Below are 23,917 nucleotides of genomic sequence, written 5' to 3' on the forward strand. Positions count from 1 at the left end.
CAGATGCTCCAGTGGGGCGTATCCATCATATGAGGAGACACAGCAGTGATTTTCTGCTTCTTTATCGAGGACCTTGGGTCTCCTTGGATCGTCTCCGATTTGGTGAGAAGCCTGGTCTCCCTGGCTGTAGCGGGAAGGATGTCACCATGAGTGAAGATGCAGGAGAAAGGAAGGCAGTGCTGGTCTGCTTCTGGACGGATCATTCATGATACGCATGGTCCAAAGGGTAAGCTTCAGACTCCAGACTTGAGCCCACCCTCACGATGTTACCCACCTGCCTGGTCCCCTAAAGATCTAGAATAGAGAGTAAAAAGTGACTGTCACTCCTCCCCTGCCCCAGCCTCCGAGGTCCCCTCTCTGTGTTATTGTGGTTGTTCAGCCACTGAATCGTGTCCGACTCTTTGAGACCCCCATGGACTGCAGCACGCCAGGCATCCCTGTCTCTCACTACCTCCCGGAGTTTGCCCAAGTTCATGTGCATTGAATCCGTGATGCTATCCAATCATCCCCCTCTCTGTAGGTAGCTACATTTCCAGTCTTGGTGTATATTTCCAGAGATGGTCTAGGCAGCTCCAGCTGCTTGTGTGGACAAGAATATTTTCCAACTCCTTCTGTTTGTGTACACTTGTCCACAATGGGCAGCACACTCCTTCTGACCATGAGTCTGTGCTAACGTTTTCTACTGACTTGACTTTAGTGATCAGTCCACAGCAGTATGTAAATGAGCTCCTGCATAAAGACAGGCGCTTAACTGGTCTCCCCAGCCTGGTCTTCCCTCCCTGAAGCCACATTTGTGTCCGATACTAACTAAAATGATGTGTTACGTACTGCTGCTGCTGCTGCTACTAAGTCACTTCAGTCGTGTCCGACTCTGTGCAACCCCATAGACGGCAGCCCACCAGGCTCCGCGGTCCCTGGGATTCTCCAGGCAAGAACACTGGAGTGGGTTGCCATTTCCTTCTCCAGTGTTACATACTAACAGTGGTTAATTCAGAGTAATGCAGGTACGTGATGTCATCATTTTCCTAAGAGAATTTTTCCTCTGTTTGTTAAATTTTTCCAAATTAAAATGAGGCCTAGGGCTCAGGGTCCAGAGGATCCCAGCATTTGGGAGACAGACTTCCCTGGTGGCTCAATGGTAAATAATCCACCTACAAATGCAGGGGACACAGGAGACCCAGGTTCGATCCCTGCGTCGGGAAGATCCCCTGGAGAAGGAAATGGCAACTCACTCCAGCATTCTTGCTGGAGGATCCCATGGACAGAGGAGCCTGGCGAGCTACCGTCCTTGGGGTCACAGGACTCAGACAAGACTTAGTGACTAGACAACAACAGAGCCCAGAGCAGTCACGCCAGCTTTTGTTTGTCTGGGGCTTGATGGGGCCATTGTCAAATATGTTGGCAAAGGAGCAGTTGAAGAGGAAGGGGTGCTAAGGATAAGGAAGGGGGCAGAGAGTCTGAAAGAGTCAGAGAGAGAAAGGAGGGGGAGAGGGAAAGGGGTACCTTCTCCAGGGTTGGGCCGGGGCCCCTTAAGCAGAGTCTCTTTGAGGATAAACCATCACTTCTTCCCAGGTTACAAACCAGGCAGCTTTTCCTGCTCCAGCTTTCAAAGAGAAGCAGACACGACTTAGCGACTGAGCACACATATAAAAGTCCATCTTGGCCCATATGTTCATCTCACTCCAGGGAATTCTCTGGAATGGAGAAAGAACCCAAGTGGCATTTGTTTGCAGTGAAAAGCAGCAGAAGAGAAGCCCCGTCAGCTGGAAAGCGTCCGAGCTTCAGCGAGCGGCCTCCTCCCGCAGCTGCGGCGCCTCTTATTAACACAGACGTAATGACATTAGGCCGCCTGATTAAGTCAGCAGCCCTGGGCCCTGCTACCCCTCATCCCAGAGTTACAGCCTCATTTTTCAATTATATTTTAATTTGAACATCTACAGAGAACGCCTGGAGAACACAGGAGTCCCGGAGGAGAGCTGGACATGGTTCAGCCTGTCTTTCCCTCCCCCCTGGAGTGGACGGAGCTCATTTTGCAGGTCTGGGATCTGGGTCCTGTTCCCAGATCCTGAACCTCAGACTTGAGAATTCTTCCAGCCCCATCTGAGTGCCATCTGTTGTCCTCAGTCATGACATAGGAAATGTTCAAGCCAAGAGGATTCCTCAGAGATCAAAACCAGCCTTTTCACTGACAAGTGGGGCAACGGAGTTCCCAAAGGGCCTGGACTTGCTTGGAGCCCAGCCAGACCCAACTCAAAGACTCTAGATTTCTAAACCAGAATCCAAAGGAGCAAACACCTCAGATGGATGTTGGGCCCTCTGTAGAGCCATCTTGCTGCCGTGATAAATGGAAGGGCCTCTGCCACCCAAGGGTGCACAGACTGGGGGTCCAAGGGCTGGTGCTGGTCAAGCCCCTTATGGCCTCCTGGGTACCTGTCTGAAGTTCCCAGGGCCGCCACTAGGTGGCCCCAGGTATCGCCAACCAGCGCTTCAGGGTCCAGTCGTTTTCCACCTACTGGGACTAGAAGAGTGCAGAGTGCTCCTGCTGGTCTCCATCCTCCCCTCTCCTTGTAAGTTGAATCTGCCGAACACTGAGAGTTCAGGTCCTAAATTTTCAGCAGGTGCAGAAGCACAAGGACTGGAGGGAGAAGCCTGCTTGGATGTCCTGAGCATGTCGCCTCTTATCACCAAGTCTCCCTTACGCTTCCTTACTCACCTTACACACCTGTGAACAGGTGTGTTAATAGCCTCCTGCCTCACAGAGTTATTATAACAATACTGGGTGTGGAGCCCCGTGGGAATGGCAGCCCAAAAGTTCCAAATGCCAGACCAGAGTCACATCCTCTGGGAGACTGTTGACAAGCACAGCCTGGGAGCCAGAATCAGAAGCAAAAGGTCTAGAGCAGGCAGATCCATCGGTGAGGGTCCTCCCGGCCAGCAGGCAAGCAGGCGAAGGGGAGTACGTCTCGACACAGAATGCTCACGAGGGCGGGGTCCTGACCCTCAGCACTGGCCCAGAGCTCTCCCCTTGCACTAGAGCCGCCTTCCTCCAGGGCAAAAGAAAGGTCACCAAGACACCTGGCAGCACCCTGCACTCATTCTGGTGGGAGGCAGACCATGCAAACTGTTACAGCCCTGCCTGGGAAGTGATGGCCTCGCAGTGGGACAGGAACCTGCTGGGGTGCTATGATCCACTGTGAGGCGCTGGGCAAGGCAACGGCTTCCAACCACTTCCAGAAGCCTGGTGCTTGTCCATGATGCACTTGACAAATGAAAGCAGACTTCCCATACAAACATCACTCTCATGCAAGGCAGGCTTTCCAGAATGTTCTGGGGGTAGATGTAGCATGACCGTGCAGAGAGTTCAGCCCCAAAACCTCAGGCCTGTGTCCTGCTGAGATGCCTTGGGATAGTGGATAGATGGGGAGTCTTTGTGCTTTGAACATTACCCTTACCAGAGAGTGGTTTAGGGTTGATGTTTGGTGGAGGGGACTCTCAAGCTGGGTCTTCGAGGAGGTGAGAGGATGCCCAGGAAGTGAGAGCACGTGTGAAAGGGACAGAAGACTGCCAAGGCCTGATAAGGCCACAAACATCTGATAAGGCTGGGGAGAAGGGAGCAGAAGGTGGGCAATGGGTGGGGCAGTCTCATGGGGGCTGGACCTGCAAGGGCTCCTAAGCCAGGCTGAGCTGTTCAGATTTTACACAGAAATTCACGAGGACCTCTTAAGGCTTCTCACCTCCTTGAGGGCATGGACTGGGGGACAGGGAGACTAGATGGCAGGAGCAGCAGGGGGGCAGAGCAGCGGAAGTGACAGCAGAGGTGGGAGGCAGGGCCAGGCACTGGAGACGCTTAGGTCGCGGGATCTACGGGACATGGGTCCACAGCAGCAATGGATGGGCTGCAGAAAAACCAGAGTAGCCAGAGGGAAGGAGGAGGGGGCAGGGGACACGGCGCCCGACAGCTGATGGCGTCTGGGTGTGAGAGGCCCTGAGAGCTTGTACCTGTGTGAGCCTGGCTTCAGGATGGCCCCTTAGGAAGATGGATCTGGAGCAGAGGGAGCAGGAAGGATTGGCAAGAGGACCCAGAGAAAGGGTAGGGAGTCAATGTTCAGGGAAAATTCCCTCTGCAGTGGCGCACAGAGCAGATGGACAAGGATGTGGAGGTGGGTACACAGCCAGGACTGCAGGGGACACAGGTGGAATTCCAAGGGAGAGAAACTAAGGGCAGACTCACAGAAACTTCCAGGGCCCCAGAGGGGTCTGCAGAGGAGTCGCTCAAGAATAACTGGGACCAACTCACTGTGTGATCATATGCAAATCCCTTCTCACCTCTCAGCCTTGTTTTCCTTATTTATGTAGTAAATAAAAGGATGGATGAGGTAAGGTCCTGAGAGTGTGGACCTTACTGAGTTGTCTAACTAGAGTATATTCCAACTTCTTAAGGAAAACATTAGGTAGCAAGATTGATGGGGATGTCTACACAGCATATAGACCACTTCTGGACATGCCCTCTGAATGGTCATAGAAGTCTATTTTGTGTAAGTCCAGCCAGGGCTGCTATGTACAGTTGCACAGGCTACGCACTGCACAACTCCAGGCACTGCCATCTCTTTAGACTAGAGCATGAGGGAGGCATGCAAAGCAGCCACTCTGCTGAGAGCATCCTGGCTGTTCCATGGACAGGCCCCACATAGAGCAGCTGCAGTGCCTACTCCTGGGAGCCTGGAAACTATTAAAGTGGTTGGAGAGACTGGGAAAGGCCATGTATCAGGAAAGTGAGGACCTGAGCTCCAGGCTGACCTGCTGTGTCACATGGCAGGCCTTCCCCTTTCTGGGCCTCTGTCTGTTTCTCTGTAAAGTGCCTGGGACTAGTGGGTCTTCAAGGCCTCGTTCAGCTTGTGTTCCACACTTTTCTCTGTGGAGCTTGCAGCAGCCCCCATATGGCTGATGCCGAGGTCATGACTCCTGCCAGGGTCCATGACAGACTCCAGCACTGAGGGGGCTACGTGGCCTCTCCTGGCCCCTCCCTGCTACTCCTGGAAGCTGAGACTTTTCTGTGGGCCTGCATGCTGCAGAGCAGACCCTATGCTGGGCCCAGTCCAACCCACATGCTCCCAGGAGCCCTGGGAACTCACTCCCAGCCTCAGTGGCTTCCTCCTGGCTGTGGCCATGAACCAGGGCTTCATGACTGCCTTGGCTGCCAGGCCAGCATTAAATGTCCAGACTAAGCAGTTGATCAAGAATCACATGACAGCTGGGCAGTTCTTGTTTAAACCATCAGTATCGCCTTTACATCCCACGAGTAAAACCTCTGGATTTGCTGCTGAGAAAAGCACACAAGGCCTTCATCTTGGGGACCCTCTAGCCCACGGATGGGGTTGGTGAGATTCACTGCTTTGCAGAAATCCAGCCTCATTACAGAGCACCACTTAACATAGTGCATAGCATGCATGCATACTTTACAGTCCGTAGAGCCCTTTCCACGCTCGTTAAGTCACTCGACAAACACCAAGGCCCTTTCTGGGTTAGCTCACAAGGGGCCATGGACATGAATCTGCATTGCTCAAAATCATTCACAGAGCACCTGCCTCAGAGCTCATTAGAGTCACATGAACAATGAGCTTGGAATTATTTTCAGCCCCATTTTGCAGAGATGGAAACTGAGGACAGGAAGACTGAGGGACTTAGCCAAGTGCTCGTGGCTAGTCTTGAACACAGGCAGCAAACTCAAACCCTCGAGTTCTTTGTTCCACCCCAGGTGCTGAGACCTGGGTCCAGCAGTTTCTGGGCCTCAGTTTCCTGGCCTGTCCAGTGACAGGGACCCTGTAGTGGTAACACAGCTGTGATGTCACAGATCCTTTGATCCTATATCTGCCATGGGTTTGACAAGCAAAAGAGTTAGCTTCCAAGATCAAGTTGGCAGACCGAGAGCTCTAAATCAGAACAGACTCTGCCTGGCAAGCCAACCAGGCCAGCAGGTGTTCAGGCCAAGACTGAAACATGCACAACTCACTTTATAAACATCCCGCAATCCAAGTTCCAGCTGTCTACTACCCTGCCTGTGAGCTGACGTCTGCTGGCTCTGACCCAAGTTTCAGCCCCGAAACTGGTGTTTCATTTCTCCCCAAAGTGTCTCACATTGTAAATCAGATGCTGGGCTGTGGAGGGGAGCGGGGAGACTGTCAGAGGCCAGACATGGCCACGCTGTGCACAGGGCGGAAGTGGCAGAACCTGCAGAGGGTGAAGGAGAAACAGCGGGCCTGCTCGCAGCGATGGAGCTCGAGGCTCCTGTGCACCTGGTCTCTGCCCCGGAGGCCTCAGTGCAGGACACCAGGGTGAGAGCAGTTCGTGGAGTTAGAAGCAACTCACTGTTAAACCATCTTAGAAAAGAAAATATTTTTTTTAAAGGAAAAGGGACTTCCCTGGTGGTCCAGTGTCTAAGACACTGCACTCCCAATGCAGGGGACCCAGGATGGGTTCCTGGTCAGGGAACTAGACCCCACAAGCTGCAACGAAAGATCACGCTTGCCTCAACTAAGACCCATGCGTGCTTGCTAAGTTGCTGCAGTCGTGTCTGACTCTTTGCAACCCCATGGACTGTAGCCCACCAGGCTCCTCTGTCCATGGGATGCTCCAGGCAAGAGTACTGCAGTGGGTTGCCATTTCCTTCTCCAGGGGATCTTCCCAACCCAGGGATCGAACCCACGTCTCCTGCATTGGCAGGTGGGTTCTGTACCACTAGCACTAACTGGGAAGCCCAACTAAGACCCAGCACAGCCAAATTAAAAAAAAAAAGGAACGTACACATATATGTATGTATATAACTGAATTACTTTGCTGTACAACAGTAATTAACACAACATTTTAAATCAACTATACTTTGGTATAAAAAATTTTTGTGAAAGCAAGTTCAACTTTCTCATTAAAGATTATTTGCAAAAAAGTAAAACATAAAAGTAAAATAAAAAATAAAGCAATTCAGAAACTTTTAAACTTTGTACAATAAAGCAAAAGCTAAAAACAAACAAAAACTTAGCAGCCTCCGACTAATGATTTCCATGTGCCCATCCAGAGCCATGCCCACTCTCCCCACCATCCTGTGTCCAGCAGGGGAATCTCTGGATGTGTTTAAATGACACCTCGCCTCTGCTTCCCAGGGAGGCCCCACAGGAGTGGGGCCTAGGCATGTGCGTAGGATCCGGGGTGCCAGACAGCGAGGCTGGGTGTTCCTTCCCCTGGCTCTTTCCTGCAAAGAGGGCAGCATGAGTCAAGCCATTCTTTCCTATGGCCTCTCCCCAGGTTGTGGTAACTGCTTCTTCTTCTTGCCCCTAAAGCTCCCAGCTGTGGCCAGCCAGAGACCTTGCACCCCCTGGTTGATTTTCCTTAGCCCTGCCCACAACTTTGTAAATGTCTCCTCTACTAAATTCACATTCTCTTCCACATATGCTACATATGCTACATATGCTATGGGATTTCTACCAGGAGGCTCACAGATACCGCCATTTACTGCACATCATAGAATCTAGGGACATCAGCTTTAAGATCCACTATTACTTCTATGTCTCACTAACAAAAAACAGACCTCTGTCACAATGATGACACCAAGGAGACTTGTAAATTATGACACTTCTTTGTCATCTTAAAATGTTTTTATTTCATATTTGTTGAAACTTATTTAGACCTAGAGTTTTTTATTTAATCGTGTATCACCCTTGTGCATACGTTTAAAGGAGAATCAGTCAAGGTATTTGCAGAACTTCTCCACGCCCAGAGCCCACCTTTGCCTCAGAATCGTGACGTCCGTGTTGGTCCACGTGGTGCTGACTCAGGGCCGTCATGGGCACTGGCGACGCAGCGCTTCTGAGAGGAGTGCTCCGCTATTGTCCCTAGCATTTTTTCCAAACCACTACCTGCAATATGCAGATTTTCATGTGCATGTGTGAGCAACGGAATCTACATTAGGACTCACAGCTGTTAGCATCAACTGTATGTTTATAAATGGTCCACTGGTAGCTCGGACAGTAAAGCATCTGCCTACGATGTGGGAGACCCAGGTTCGACCCCTGGGTCGGGAAGACCCCCTGGAGAAGGAAATGGCAACCCACTCCAGTATTCCTGCCTGGAGAATCCCATGGACCGAGGAGCCTGGTGGGCTACAGTCCATGGGGTCGAAAGAGTCAGACAGGACTGAGCGACTTCTCTTCACTTTAACCACTTTACTCAACTTTACCCAGTGATCTATACATTCAAAGAAATACCAGTAAAAATCCCAGAAAGTTATTATTTGGATATCACCGAACTGGTTCTGAAGTTTATTTGGAAAGATAAAAGACCCAGAACAGCCGACATAACACTTAATAAGAACAAAGTCAGAGGACTGACATTACTCAACTTCAAGACTTATTATAAACCTACTGCAATCAAGACAGTGTAGTATTGATGAAAAAATAAACAAATAGATCAAAGGAACAGAAAAAAGAACCCAGAAAACAGACCCATACCTGTATAGTCAAATGATCTTTGACAAAAGAGCAAAGGTGATAAAAAGGAGAAGGATGGTCTCTCCAACACACGGTGATAGAGTAACTGTGCCTCCACACACCAAAAAATAAAAAGAAAGAAAGAAGATAAAAAACACAAAATTAAAATAAATTAAAAAAAAAGAAAACAAAACCCCCAAAAGGATCTAGATAATGACCTTATGCTTTTCATAAAAATCAACTCACAAGGGATCACAGACTTAATGTAAAACAAGACCATAAAACTTCTAGAAGACAACATGTGTGATCTTGGGTTTGGCAATGAGTTTATAGATACATCACCAAAAGCACAATCCATGAAAGAAAAATCGATAACTTGGATTTCATTGAAATGAAAATGTTTGCTCTGTTAAAAATACTCTTAAGAGAATGAAAAATAAACTACACTCTGGTAGACAATATTTGCAAAACATACCCGATAAAGGACTAATATACATAATACATAAAGAGCTTAACAATAAGTAAACAAAACAACCCAATTTAAAAACGGGCAAAAGATCTGAATAGAGATCTCTCCAAGGAAAAGAAACAGATAGCAAATAAGCATATGAAAAGATGTTCAACATCATACGCCATTAGGACATGCAACTTAAAACAACGAGATACCACTACACATCTACGAGAGTGGCCAAAGTCTGGGACACCGACATCAAACGCTGACAAGGATGTGAAGCAACAGGAACTCTCGTCACAGGTGGGAACGCTAATGTTACAGCCACTTTGGAAGACAGTTTGGTGGTTTCTTACAAAACTGAAAGTCTTCTTACCATATGATTAAACATTCTCACTCCTTGGTGTTTACCCAAAGGAGGTGAAAATTTATGCTCACACAACAACCCACACACAAATGTTTATAGCAGCTTCATTCCTAATTCACTGAAACTGGAAGCAACCAAGATGTCCTTCAAAAGCGGAAGGGATAAATAAGCTGTCGCACATCCAAAAATGACTTGTTATTCAGTAATAAAAAGCCTTTTGTTGGCTCTCTGACCTCTGTCTGTGCCCCCAGGTGACCGTGCCTGGACTGATCTGCTGGAGAAGAGGCAACCGAGAGTGGCAGAGATGAGTCATGCCTTTGAGGCCAGTTCAGACCTCCAGCCAAACCTCAGGAAATCAGCCAAGACTGGCCCAATCAACAGAACAGCCCTGCCAAATAAAGACTTGGGAGAAATAATAGTGGTTGGCTTAAGCTCCTAAAATTTAGATTTTTTTATGTAGTCATAGCTAACAAATTCAAGTATATTTCTTTCTCTCATATTTGCTATCCGTTTTCTTTGCATGGTTATGTAACAATTGGGTAACCTGCTGTTTTTCACTTAACTTTATATCCAAAGAATGTTTCCATGAAAGTACATGTCTTTATGACCATCATTTTAATAATTCAACAATAAATAGCTGAAACAAAGGATTGGCAAGCCATGGCCCCTGGGGCAACTCCAACCTATCACCTGTTCTTATAAATAAAGTTTTATTGAAACACAGCCTTATCCACATCTATGGCTGCTTTTGCACTATAATGGCAGGTAAAGTAGTTACAACCGGAGAAGGCAATGGCACCCCACTCCAGTACTCTTGCCTGGAAAATCCCATGGACGGAGAAGCCTGGTAGGCTGCAGTCCATGGGGTCACTAGAGTCGGACACGACTGAGCGACTTCACTTTCACTTTTTGCTTTCATGCATTGGGGAAGGAAATGGCAACCCACTCCAGTGTTCTTGCCTGGAGAATCCAGGGACGGGGGAGCCTGGTGGGCTGCTGTCTATGGGGTTGCACAGAGTCGGACATGACTGAAGTGACTTAGCAGCAGCAGCAGCAGCAGCAAGTAGTTACAACAGACCCTGTATGATTCAGTCAGCTGAAAATATTTATTATCTGATCCATTTCAGAAAACACTTGCCCACCCCGCTTTAAACGTGCTTTTGACAAATTCTTTTCCGATGGATTGTCATGGAAGAGCCTGCCTTTCTGTGTCCAGGACAGCATTCAGTGTTTGGGTACTTTTGTTTGTTTGCTTTTGTATTTACACATTAAAAAATTAGAATAAAAAATAGTATTTTCTTATTTTCACTTGAATTCTTAGACTATTGCTGAGTCTGAAATATTTTTCATTTTTAAATTGTTTCCTAAACCACTTTTTTAGAGAATTCTCTATTGCTCATTTATTTGCTGAAAGACATGTTTATTTGTTTTGTTTGCCAATTTGTGTGAGCTCTTTCTGTAACTGAAGTATTAATACTTTTCTCACTTATTTGTCATAAATCCTAAAAAAAAAAAAACCTTGCAAAGGCATTTATGTGATTAATTCCTCAGGTGTCTGTGCAATTCTCTTAACCTCACTGAGCTCCAATTTCCTGATCTACAGGTAGAAATGGTTGGGTTTTTTTCACAGTGTTCTTCTGTAAGTGTGATGAAACCTGAAAACCGCTGAAGAACTGAGTTATTATTGGTATCATTATTATCCATGAAAACAGGTTGGCAGAAATTTTAAAACATCCAATGCATTCTGCCTGATTTGAAGGATGATATAGAACAGTGGTTCTTCAACTGTATTCCGTGAACCCTAATATAGCAGTCAGGATTCCTTCTGTTATAAGTGAGAGCAAGCCGAGCTCAAACAGGCTTAAGCAAAGTGGGAAATCTATAAGCTCAGGTAACTGTGAAGTGAAGGATTGCATCTGTGCAGGTAGAGCCAGATCCCAGAGTCCAAACGACGTCATTAGCCCTTGTTTACTTCTTCTCCATCTCCTGAGCCTGCCGTCCTCTGACTTGGCTATATCAGGAAGGCTCTCGCCTGTGGATGCCCACAGATTCTGCCTTCCGCTCAACCAGCCAAGCAACCCCAGAACAAAGAGCAGACTTCTGATTTGATGCTCCTAGGAAGAGTTCCAGCGCTAGACCCTGGACCAACCCAGGTCACGTGTTTTTCCCAAGCCAATCACTGCAGACAGAGTGTGGCACTGGCTGATTGGCAAGGTTGGGTGCATGGAATCCCGGTCTGAGAATGGGTGAGGGTGGGTCCACAGAGGAAAATCAGAGTCTGTTACGAAAGAGGGCACGAGTATGGCTGGGCAGGAACTAGATATCTCTGCAGGCGCCTGGGGGGCCACACTGGGAACTGGCAGGCCAAGGAGTATGGGGACCCTACTCTCCTCCCCGACTTTGGCCAGATTACCTTCCTGTTTATCTGTTTTATATAGTGGGCCTGCTGCTAAGATTTCATTTGGAGAACAGCTGCTGCTGCTAAGTGAGTTTGGACGTCTGTGATTTAGACAAAGGGAAACATGTCCAGAGAGGGGGCTGTGGATGTGAGGGCCCTGAATCCACTTTTTGCAAGGGGCCATGGAGGAACCAGTGGCCTGGAGACTCTGAGGACACAGGTACCACATTCTTGGAAGAAGCATTTATTGAGCATCTACTGTATGCTAGACCTGAGATGACAGTGGGAGCAAGATAAAGACCCATCCTGGCAGGGGACTTGCATTCTAGTTTGGTAGACAGCAACGTGTGCCTAGGTAAATTTTGTATTACAGTTAAACAGTCAAGGAAATCAACCCTGAATATTCACTGGAAGGACTGATGCTGAAGCTCCAATAATTTGGCAATCTGATGAGAAGAGCCAATTCATTGGAAAAGACCCTGATGCTGGGTAAGACTGAGGGTTGGAGGAGAAGTGGGTGACAGAGAATGAGATGGTTGGATGGAATCACCAACTCAACGGACGTGAGTTTGAGCAAACTCCGGGAGGTAGTGTAGGACAGGGAAGCCTGGTGTGCTGCAGTTCATGGGGTCACAAAGAGTCAGACATGACTTAGCAACTGAACAACAACAGCAATAGTTAAACAACGTTACCTGCTCTGGAGGAAATGACATAAGAGTGATGGCATTAGAAGACACTTTACCTAGGATGGTTGCTTGGAAGAAGTGACATTTGAACTGGGATCCTTGAGAAGGAAACCTTCAAAAAGTATCCTGGTAGAGGCAACAGTAGTGTAAAAACCTAAGATGGGTATGCATTTGTGCATTTGAAGGACAGACAGCTTTGGAGCAGAGGAAGTAAGGGGAGTGAACTGGTGAGGGTGCAAAAGGAGCCAGAGCCAAGTGACAGAGGATGATACAGGCTTTGGAAGGAGGTAGGAGCCCTGGTCCCATAGATGGAGGTGACCAAGGGAGCAAGCTGGTTCTGAGAGGCCAGAGCAGTGTGGGGCTTCCCTGGTGGCTCAGTGGTAAAGAATCTGCCTGTCAATTCAGGAATCTCGGGTTTGACCCCTGGGTTGGGGAGGATCTCCTGGAGAAGGAAATGGCAACCCACTCCAGTACTCTTGCCTGGGAAATCTCATGGCTAGCGGAGCCTGGTGGGCTACAGTCCACCGGGTCACAAGAGTCGGACACAACTTAGCTACTAAACAACAAGACCAAGGTGTGGCTCAGGGGGCAGACATTACAGCTACCCAAAGAGAATTTCCATCCCAGCGCACTTTCCCATTACTCAGAGTCCTACCACGGAATGGGTGGCTTGGAGATGAGCTCCCCAGCCCCAGAGGGATGCAACCAGGGTGGACAAAGGCAGAAGAGGCAAAAACACAGGGAGTGGGCAGATTTCTGTGACATCGGTGGAGGAAAACAAGCGAACTCGATAATAATGCTTAACAAAGTTTACGGTGGCAGCGGACCCACTTCAAACATTTTAGCAGCAGCCCCGCTGTGATCAGAGCAATCTCTGGAAATGATTTATTTACATATAAAAATGAGACATTTCCCAACAGCCTCGCGACAGCCCCTGGGGTGAAGCTCTCATTGGAAGGCGCCTCCCCCAGGTCCGGAGACTTTGCCCCTCGTGGGCTCCAGCCTCGGTGGGGGGCTGATTGCCTCACCCAGGGAAGGCGGTGGCGCCAGCCCAGCTGGTGGCAGTCCGGAGAGTTACTTCTCCAAAATAAACCTCGCATAAGCATTTAGATGTGCGGCTGAGCATGAAGCACAGTCACATTTTTATTCCAAGAATGCAAATGAATCCCTGAGGGGCCTGGAAGAGGCAAAAAGGCCTTGACCCAGAAGTACTTTAAAAAAAAAAAAAGCCTGAGCTGGAACCAGCCAGTTCCACCAGCTCAGGCCAGACTTGGGGAAATTGAGGCTCGGGAGTCAGTTCAGGGAGTCACAGAGTGAGGAAAGGGGCAGACCGGACTGGAACCTGGCTTCCTGATGCTTCCCACCCAGCACACAATTGCCCCATCAGGACTCTGTTTCTTTGCCCAGAGGATGCTCCTCAATGCAGGCAAATACTAGCCTGGAAGGCCAGGCAATGCGGATTGTCCTCTCAAAGGGAGGCACTCAGCCAACTTCCTCTGAGTCCGGGCTGGGTACCAGGGACCCAGCGGAAGAGGGCCAGCTCTCAGCTGCCTGGCAGCAGCATCTGCTGGGACCTCGTCTGGATGCTGCAGTCTGGACTGGGTCCCTCCTGCGGCTCAGGAATTAGCAACTGACCCAGTGGGGGAGGAAGAGGCCACTTCCATCCTGACTGTCCTCACCCCAGTGCTCCTCAATACCCCCAACCCCAGGGCATTAGGTTTTCTGCTGGGTTCCAGTCACAGCAGTCTTGTCCCTACCCGGAGCCTGATACACAGCAGGTGCTCAAAATGTGTTGCAGTGACCTGAACCTAGCCCACACAGACCCCCAGTGATTCATCCTGGCCTGGTGGGCCTGTGAGCGGGACCTTCATGATTGCTGCCCCCACACCCCCAGACTTCCTCCACCAGGAGGTTGATCTCTTCTCTTCCCTCCCTAGAACAGAAGACACCCCAAACTTTTCCCCCTGGAGCGTCACAGAAGCCAACAATGAGGGTGAATGGGAGCTTCTCCCTCAAGGGGGCAGTCTCCTCCTCTCAAGTGGAGGAGGGTTCCTCACCAGACAACCTTCTTTCCCAAGACACATTTCAAGTTTACTTTGAAGTCTAGTCTTTTCCATTTGGGGCTTCCTTGGTGGCTCAGATGGTAAATAATCTGCCTGTGATGAAGGAGACCTGGGTTCGATCCCTGGGTGGGGAAGATCCCCTGGAGGAGGGCATGGCAACCCTCTCCAGTATTCTTGCCTGGAGAATCCCATGGACAGAGGAGCTTGGTGGGCTACTGTCCAAGGGGTCACAAAGAGTCGGACACGACCAAGAGACTAGCACGTACTTTTCCGTTTAGAAGAAACACAGTGCACCCCAGCCCCCCACTCCACTCTCTCTTATTATCGTGCTGAAAATCACCTAACCTCTGTCCCTCAGGCCTCAGACCCAAAAGCCTTTTCAAAATTTCACTATTAGGGTTTACATTCTTTATTGTCCATGAGGGAGGCACTCTCCTGACTGGATCCTGTTCATTCTGGTCATTTGCTGATGGAACTGGGCAGGCAGGGGCTTGCCGACAAGTCCCTTCCCCACCACACCCAGAGCAGAGATTCCTGGTTTTCCCCAGGGACCTGGCACTGGGCTAGGTGTACCCCCGGGGGGCCTGCTCACTGCCCGCTCCTGGTACTGACGACCTCAGGGCACAGTCAGATGCTCTGCCAGCCCTGCTTGGCCAACACGTTCCCATTTCTCTGCTGGAGCCAAATGCCCTCTTCCCTATTCTCTGGAGAATCATAACTCACTTTAAACGAGGAGGAGGATGACTTTGCAGCCACCTTTCCCAAGCCTAGCAGTTGAGCACCATCTGGATACCAATTTGCATCATCATTTCCCCTCTTGCCGGCCTCCTTCCAGTTGCAAAAAGTTTGCTCAAGGCCAAGGCATATTTGCACATTCCTGCGTCCATTCATTATTACTACCTCCTCTGAGCCCGGTTCCTGTAACAATAATAGTTACCGTGAGGGCCAGGTGTAATGTCCCAGCCCACAGATGAGGAGACCATCTCAGGGCTCTGAGAGGCTCTGAAACCAGTGCAAGCCCAGCCACCCTAGGAGCCCTGGATCTGAGGTTTTAACCAAGACTGATTTCAAAACCTGGGCTGTGACCAGTGACAACATCACCACAGCTGCACAAAAGACATTGCTCTGGAGACTAAGCGAGATGAAGGGCAACTGGTCAAGGGTCTTGAACCGAACAGATGCTGGCTGCCCCCTTTACTGGAGGAGCAGGTAAGGAGAAGCCGTATCAGGGGACGGCCCTCCAGAGCTGACTTAGGGACTGACAGGGAGGTGATACCATGGCCCGATGGAACTCCAGCCAAAGACACGCACAAATATCATGCCCTGGGAATTAGAGGAAGGATGGTTTCTGTTAGCAGAGGGAATCCAAGAAGGCTGCATGGAGGAGGGATCACTGACTGGCCTTGAGGAGTGGGGAGGATTTCAAGGGGAAGAGATCCTATGTAACCCCAACGTGCAGAGAAGTAACCCTGGGCCACCATCCTTCCTTTCCTGTCCCTGCCCTTTCAGTGAGCAGGGCCTGCCACCCAGGTAGCATTGGGATCAACCCTGTTTATGCCTGTAACCTGTTGCTGTTCCTTCCCCAGACAGTCCCAGCATGCTCCAGAGGCCAGGCCTAGCTCTGCAAGGCTAAAGACACCCAGGCCAGACTCCTTGGTCCCTGCTCTTTCCTGGGGTGCTCATAGTTACCCCTGCCTTCTCTGTCTCTCTGCCTTTGACTGTGAGCCTCTTGAGGGCAAGAATCCACCCACCAATGCACTGGCACTCTGCCAAGCACTGAGACAGTGCCCGGTGAGTATTTGCACCATCTGACCTCCTTTCTGCCCTCCCTACCCACCAAGACGCTATGTTACCCCAAATCCAAGCCGCAGGGTTCTCAAGCTGGAGCAAGTCACGTGGCAGCTCTGAGCCTCAGGTTCTTCATCTGCAAAATGGGGATAAATCACTCCTGTTCCGCCTCCCCTCCAGAGCTCTTGTAGGTGTCAGAGCGAGATTACTCAGGTGGGAGGCCCTTTGAAAATTAAGCAGCCCTCTCAGTCTCTCTCTCTTTATATATGCACACAGGAAGGGTTGTTTTTTTTATATAATTTTTTAATATTAGAATCCTTTGCTCACTATTTGCCTATTGAATGTTTTGTTTTGCCAAGTCCTTTAGAGCATGAACTCTTGGATTAATTTTAGAATTTTTATAAATCTTTGTACATGATCAAGTGTCTTCACATTATTATCTCCACTGACCCTCCATACAGGGCAATGGTTCACATTACCTGGATATTACAGCTGAGACCGCAGAGGATCAGAGAAATTAAGTGACCTACCCAAGGTCACACAGCAGAAGGAAGACTTGAAACAAGGTCTTCCTTTTTGCATTGTTGGGTGAGCTTCCTTACATCCTACTGAGCTCTGAGCAGAGTCCCAGCTGATGCCTCAGATCGGTAAGTACTCCTGTAACAAGAATTCTGACTTTGCCAAGTCTCAAACGGAAGCTAAACTGAGGGTAAGAGGGTCTCCACAGCCAGCCTATATGCAGGGGTCTCCCAGGGCCAGATGGACCTCGGGGAGGAAGGTCTCACTCATTAGGTAGGGAGTGATAGATGTACCTACCTGTCCCTCCTGGCTGGAGTCCCTGAGGCTCAGGCTGGGCCAGTGAAGGGAGCCCTGCCAGCTGCTGCAGACCCCTTGGGAATGAGGATGAATCAGCTGACCTGGATTGAGCATCCTCTCCTTGTGCTGGGTCCACCAGCCTTGGGCATGACTTCAGTGCAGCCCTGCACCCTTCAAGGAGCTCAGTTTAAAAGGGAGGGGCAGCTGGCCATGAGGGTCAGAGAGGAGGTTCTCATTCATCCTGAAGGTGGGAGAAGGCAGCCAAGGGCAAGGATGTCTAGGCAGAGTCCTTTTTTTTAGGATTTATTTTACTGTATTTTTTGACTGTGGTGGATCGTCGTTGCTGCACGCGGGCTTTCCCTGGTTGCGGTGAGCAGGGGCTACTCTTCGTTCTGGTGCATGGGCTTCTCATCACAGTGGCTTCTCTTGTGGAGCACAGGCTCTTGAGTGAGGGCTCAGGAGTTGTGGCACACGGGCTTCGTTTCTTCTGGGCGTGTGGGATCTTCCCAGACCAGGGATCGAGCCTGTGTCCCCTACATCGGCGGGTGGATTCTTAACCACTGGATTACCAGGGATGCCCCAGTCTTAAAGAATGAGTCAGAGGCATCTAGTGAAGAGGACAGAAAGGGGTGGCTTCAGCTCCTCCCCTGCATGGAGCCCCTTCCCTTTGTGATATTTGTCAGTCAAATAAATATATTTTATTCATCATTTGGTGTCTTTCCTTAAAGGAACTCTCAAGTTAAGAATAGCATTGAAACATGTAAATTACCATATGTGAAATAGATCGCCAGTCCCAGGTTCGATGCATGAGACAGGGTGCTCAGGGCCAGTGCACTGGGATGACCCTGAGGGATGGGATGGGGAGGGTGTTGGGAGGGGGTTCAGGATGGGGGACACATGTACACCCATGGCTGATTCATGTCAACGTATGGCAAAAACTACTACAATATGGTAAAGTAATTAGCCTCCAATTAAATATATAAAAAAATAAGGAACTCTCAGGTTGAATAAGTTTCCAGTTCCCATCTTTCCTGGGAACATGCGTGGACTCACCCTGTATGGATATCTTGCGTCACACCAGAAACCTGGACTTGGGTGACACAGGTTAGGCAGTGGTAGAGAAAGAGTTTAAGAAGAGAAAAGCCCAGCAATGTCAGGCATCTCAAATTTGGCATGTCCAGAATCAAAGCCTCCATCCACCCTCCAGAACTCTCAACCAGCTGGTCCCTTCCTTTCCAGTCAGTGGGACCTCTGTACTCCCCGGGGCTCAGGCCAGACCTCCAGAGTCCTCCCTGCTCCCTCCCTCTCCCCCTTACCCTCCCCAGAGTCAAACCACCAGAAAGTCTGGTCTGTTCTGCACTCCAGTACCCTCTCTTCCATCCACCTCTGTGCATCCCCATGGTTCTCACCTCCAATTTCCTCCTGCCCAGGCTGAAATTCTGCTCTAAATAAGTCATGCATGGAAAAGCCCAGTACATCCCCCATCCAGTCACCTGGCTTCTCCCACACTCCCACTGCTTGTCCCCCAGGACTGACTCCTGCCTGCAGGGCCCTGGATACCTGGCTTCTTCTCGCAGAGCCCTGTCACCTGCCCTCACACGAGGGGCTCTTCTCATCATGGCAGAGAGAACCACCTCCCCCCTGTCCCCCCTGGTATCCAGACGTGAGATAGGATAGTAGTTATAAACTCGTGTGTTCGCAATGTCCAAACAGAAGGGATGGAGATTCAGGGACATTTGTGAGGTTTAGGGGGCCCTCTGACACCGCAGCAGGCTGAGTGTGGCCAGCTAACCAGCCCTGTGGTTTTCAACATTTCTGAGCCTGCACTTTGCCAGGCCAGGTACTGGGGACCACAATGAGGAGGGCAAAGTCCCACTCTCAAGGGACTCCCAGGTGACAGGACACCACCACCAAGGCCAGAGCTCACAGACCAGCAGTGGGAGGGGTCAGCTGGAGACACGCCCACCGCTAGAAGGAGTGGTGCTTCTGCATCGGTGAAGCCCTCGAGGAGCAGGAACTGACCTTCCCCCAATGCAGGAGACTTAAGAGACGCGGGTTCGATCCCTGGGTCGGGAAGATCCCCTGGAGGAGGGCATGGCAACCCACTCCAGTGTTCTTGCTGGAAGAATCCCATGGACAGAGGAGCCTGGCAGGCTATGGTCCATAGCGTGTAAACGTGTACTTGTCAACTTGTGCCCAGGACAAACGCAGGGCAAGCCACCTGCGTGTCTCCAACACCAAGCCCAGAGCCTGGCATACAGTAGGTGCTCAGTGAACGTTTCATGAAGGGCTGAAGGGGTGAGTGGGGAAGCACCGCCGCCAGCTCTGCGCGGGGTCGCCTGTTGTCACCTCGTCACCGCCACGCCTATCTAAGGCTGGGCACAGTTGTCCAGACTCCTCTTCCACTGTGGGTTAAAGTTTGCTTCACCCCACCCCAAATTCACGCATCAAGTTCTAGCCCCCAGGACCTCAGAATGAGACCTTACTTGGGAATAGAGTCCTTGTAGATGTTATCAGTTGGGCTTCCCTGGTTCTCAGACAGTAAAGAATCTGCCTGCAATACAGGAGACCTGGGTTCGATTCCTGGGTCGGGAAGAGCCCCTGGAGAAGGGAACAGCAACCCACTCCAGTATTTTTGCCTGGAGAATTTCAAGCAAGAGGCGCCTGGCAGGTTACAATCCATGGGGTCACAAAGACTCGGACACGACTGAGCGACTAACACTTTCACTTTTCATACAGGAGTAGGGTGAACCCCCAATCCAATGTGACCCGTGTCTTCCTGGAAAGGGGACATTTGGACACAGACACACACACACAGGGGACACCACTAGAAGATGAGGTGGAGGGTTGATCTCAGCGATGCTTCTACAGCCGAGGCTCCTCAAAGATTGCCAGCAAACTCCTTGGAGCCAGGCGAGGGGCCCAAGCAGATTCTCCCTCAAAGCGCCAGAAGAGCCGTGCCTCCTGTCTCCTCGATCCCAGACTTCTGGCCTCCAGGGCCGTGAGACGGCACATCTCTGCCATCTAAGTTGCCCAGCCTGGGGTGCTCTGTTACCGCAGCCCCAGGAACTAATACCCCTCCTCATCAGTATGAGAAACTCTTGAGATTGGAAGGGTCGTTATTCTCGAAAGGTCTTGAGGTTGGAGCGGAAGTCTTCCTCACATGAGGGCTCCTCACATTCCCCGAGGGCCTGTGTGGATGGACCCCCTTCATACCCATAGATGTGGGTGCCCCCCAGAGGCCCCCTGTCTGGGACTCTCCAGTTGCTCCACCCTTCTTGGCCCCTGGGCTCACGCTTGGTGGCGTTGCTCGAGTGCCCGCTCCCCCCAAGCCTCTCCCACACCTTGCAGGCTTCCTCTCCTGCACTGCACCTCGGAGAAGGGAATGGCAACCCACTCTAGTATTCTTGCCTGGAGAATCCCATGGACAGAGGAGCCTGGTGGGCTACAGTCCATGGGGTTGCAGAGAGCCGGACACGACTGAATGGCTAACACACACACCTTCCCCACTGCAGCCCTGATGCCCATGTCACCGGCACTGACTGTGGCTCCCTGACCAAACCCAGGCTGATTCAAATCTCAGAACGCCACAGCGTGGGTGCTCCTGCTGGGCCTGATACCTCCCTAACGCTGCCCTCGGCTTCCAAGGTGACATGGTCTTTTTCAAAAGGGCAATAAACAGGGTCTTCCCTGGTGGTCCAGTGGGTTAAACTCCTCGCTTCCAATGTAAGGGATCCAGGTTCAAACCCTGCTCAGGGAACTGAAATCCCATATGCCAACGTGGTGCAGCTAAAAAATAAATTAAGAAAAAAAAGAATAAGAAAAATAAAATATTTCTTAAAAACAAACAAACAAAGGAAAAACCAAAAGTGCAATAAACAGGCCACCGGAAGCAGTTGGCAGATCTCTGAGCTGTTCTCTCACAGTGACAGTCAGGGTGATGGGCACACTGACAGGTGAATTTCCATCTCTCAGCTGTTACGGTGACCCTCGGTCATGCCCCCGCCTTCCCGAGAGAGCCCTCTTTCGGGGGTGACCTCATCACTCACTGGACAGAAGCAGGGACTGCATCCTAAAACACCCTGGCTGCTACTCACAAGCTGGGAGGGATGGGAAAGCTTTCTTAGCTGTGTGTGTGGCCACAGACACCACATGGGTTGGAGGGCAGCGAGGGCAGTGGGCTCCCAGCAGATTCCACGCACCTTCTGCCACCCGTCCTGGGAGAATGTTCCAAGGAGAACCAAGTCGTGAGGTAAGTCGCCCAGCAAGGAAGGGTCAGTGCCAAAGCTTCTACAGATACCTCAAAGGTCTGGAAATCCAGAGGGAGCCTGAAAGATCTAATACAAAGCCCACAAGGGATCCTCAGGCTCTGAAAATGCCCACACTTGCCTTTGACCTCCCCCACCACCCTGAGAGCTGCTGCTCAGGGTATCTCAGAGCACCTGGGACCCCGAGCCTTGTATCCCTTGCTTACCCTTTTGTTCTTGGCTAGCTGTTCACCCTTGCCTAGCCATGGGCCAAGAGGCAAGCATTATTATCCTCATTTCCCAGAGGGGAAGCTGAGTCCCAGAGGGGCTAAGTGATGTGCTTGACATCCCCCAAGGAGTAGGTAGTGAAGTTGGAGACAAGACTCCGCTTTCATCATCAGAGCTGTGGTTTTCAAGCTTCGGTGAGTGGATGCTCATGAGTGAAATGCAGATGCCTGGGCCCCACTCCCAGCGGTTTGACTCAGCAGGTCTGGCTGAAGCTCAGGAACAGGTGAATCTGTTGTAGCCGGTCCAGGGTCCACATCTGGGGAAGGGTTGGGCTAGGTGGTGGTCTCCACAAGGATGCTCCGCCTGCACCTGGCCGCCTTCTTCTCCAAGAGGTTTACTGGAAGGAATCTCTCCCTCTGCACACTCCAACAGAGCATTCTAGCCGAGCCCCCATTCGCTGAAAGTGGTTCAAATACCACTTGCTCCGCTTACCAGCTCTGTGACATTGCCCTGACTTTCTTACCTGTAAAGTAGGAAAAACACCACTACCTGTCTCAGAATTGTTCAGTTCAGTTGCTCAGTCACGTCCGACTATTTGTGACCCCATGGACTGCAGCATGCCATGCTTTCCTGTCCATCACCAACTCCCAGGGCTTGCTCAAACTCACATCCAGGAGTTAGTGATGGACAGGGAAGCTTGGTGTGCTGCCGTCCATGGATTCGCAAAGAGTGGGACACGACTGAGCATCTGAAGTGAACTGAACTGAACTGATGTCAATTGAGTCAGTGCTGCTGTCTAACCTTCTCATTCTCGGCTAGCGCCTTCTCCATTTGCCTCCAATCCTTCCCAGCATCAGGGTCTTTTCCAGTGAGTCAACTCTTCACATCAGGGGCCAAAGTATAGTTCTGGTTAATGGCTATTATTACTACAGAATGATTTCAAGTGTCTCTGTATCGTCTACATGATAAGATTCTAAACTCCTGAAGAGCACAAGCCTTAGCACAGGCTGGGATATGCAGTAGATATTCAGTTAATATACTCACTGAGTGTATAAAGTCATCATTAAATGCCTAAGTATTCAGATCTTATCATTAATGTGTGGCAGAATAGATAATAATGGTTACTGAAACAATATAATAAAAAAGAATATTATGGATCACTTGTTGATTGCTTAATATATGACAGGCTTCCCACTAAGTACTTTACATGAATATCTCATTTAATCGTTACAATTACTCATGAGACGGGCACTACTTGCAGTGAGAAAACAGAGGCACAAAGAAGTTAAGCAATTTGAGCTACTAAGTAGTTGGGCTGGTATTTTACCCCAGATTGTCCTGGGGCAAGAGCTCATTAATGTAGGAGCACAGTGCTGGGTGCTGCTTTTTTTGTTTCTAGACTGGAAGCTTATCCAGGGGAGCAGTAGAATCTTGTTCATTTGTTTCCCTAGGGTCAGGCAAAGGTCTTCACATAAAGTAGATGCTTAAGGAAATGTCTGTTGTCTGTGTTTGCATGCATGGATGAGTGGATGCATGGGTGGATGGAGAGATGGGTGGATGGATTGATGGAGTGGATAGATGGATGGATGAGTGGATGGTTAGATGGATGGATGGATAGATGGGTGAATGGATGGATGATGATGGATGGGTGGATAGGTGGATAGATGGATGGGTGGATGGATGGATGAGTGGGATGAAGTGATGGATGGATGGGTGGATGGGTAGATGGAAGCATAGATGGGTGAATGGATGGATGGGTGGATAGGTAGATGGATGGATGGGTGGACAGATGGATGAGTGGAATGATGGGTGGATGACTTAATAGATAGCTGGGTGGGTGGATGACTGGGTAGATATGTCTTTGGGACAGCAGGTGGATAAATGAGTGTTCAGACAGAAGAGTGGATGAATGGATGAATGCATGGGCAGATAGGAAAATGAGTAAGTGGTAGAAAGAGAAGATGGGTGAGTAGATGCAGAAGTGAAAGAATATCCTCCCCATGTTACTCTGCAGAGTAACACTCAAAGAATCATTAGAAAGGGAGATGTAGGAAACAGGTGTTCATTTTTTTGGATAAACGAAGCTGAGAAATAATTGCTGGCAGCGCTATTCCTGGAAGGGTGGTGGAGGCAGGGAAGGCACCTCTGGGTTACAGGAAGAGGCGTCCCTCCTCGTTCAACATCTTTAGTCTGAAAGGGCCCAGGGCTCCACAGTGAAGGCACTAATTAGATTTCATTAGAGTGAAATAGATTTCCTACCTCTGGAAGAACTAGCTCATTAACTGAATACATGCTCTACTGGTGGAAGGCACAGGGAGGAGCGACCAGCCCCAGCTCACCTGGGCTAAGGAGAGAGCTGGGAATGCTGCAGTATGCGGCATCACTAGGGTTCTGAG

At 50.0% G+C, this 23,917-nt stretch overlaps 1 long non-coding RNA gene across 1 annotated transcript; it reads left to right on the forward strand.

Moving 5' to 3' along the window:
* Positions 1-69: 69 nt before the first annotated feature.
* Positions 70-4,415, forward strand: LOC147349093 (uncharacterized). The gene is made up of 2 exons (XR_015149448.1): positions 70-226; positions 1,573-4,415. It is a non-coding gene; the product is annotated as an uncharacterized LOC147349093 (long non-coding RNA).
* The last annotated feature ends 19,502 nt before the right edge of the window (positions 4,416-23,917 follow it).

The sequence above is a fragment of the Bos grunniens genome, chromosome 21 (assembly GCF_055505025.1).
Source record: "Bos grunniens cultivar Pamir isolate PY7600 chromosome 21, Bosgru_T2T1.0, whole genome shotgun sequence".
Taxonomy (NCBI): Eukaryota; Metazoa; Chordata; class Mammalia; order Artiodactyla; family Bovidae; genus Bos; species Bos grunniens.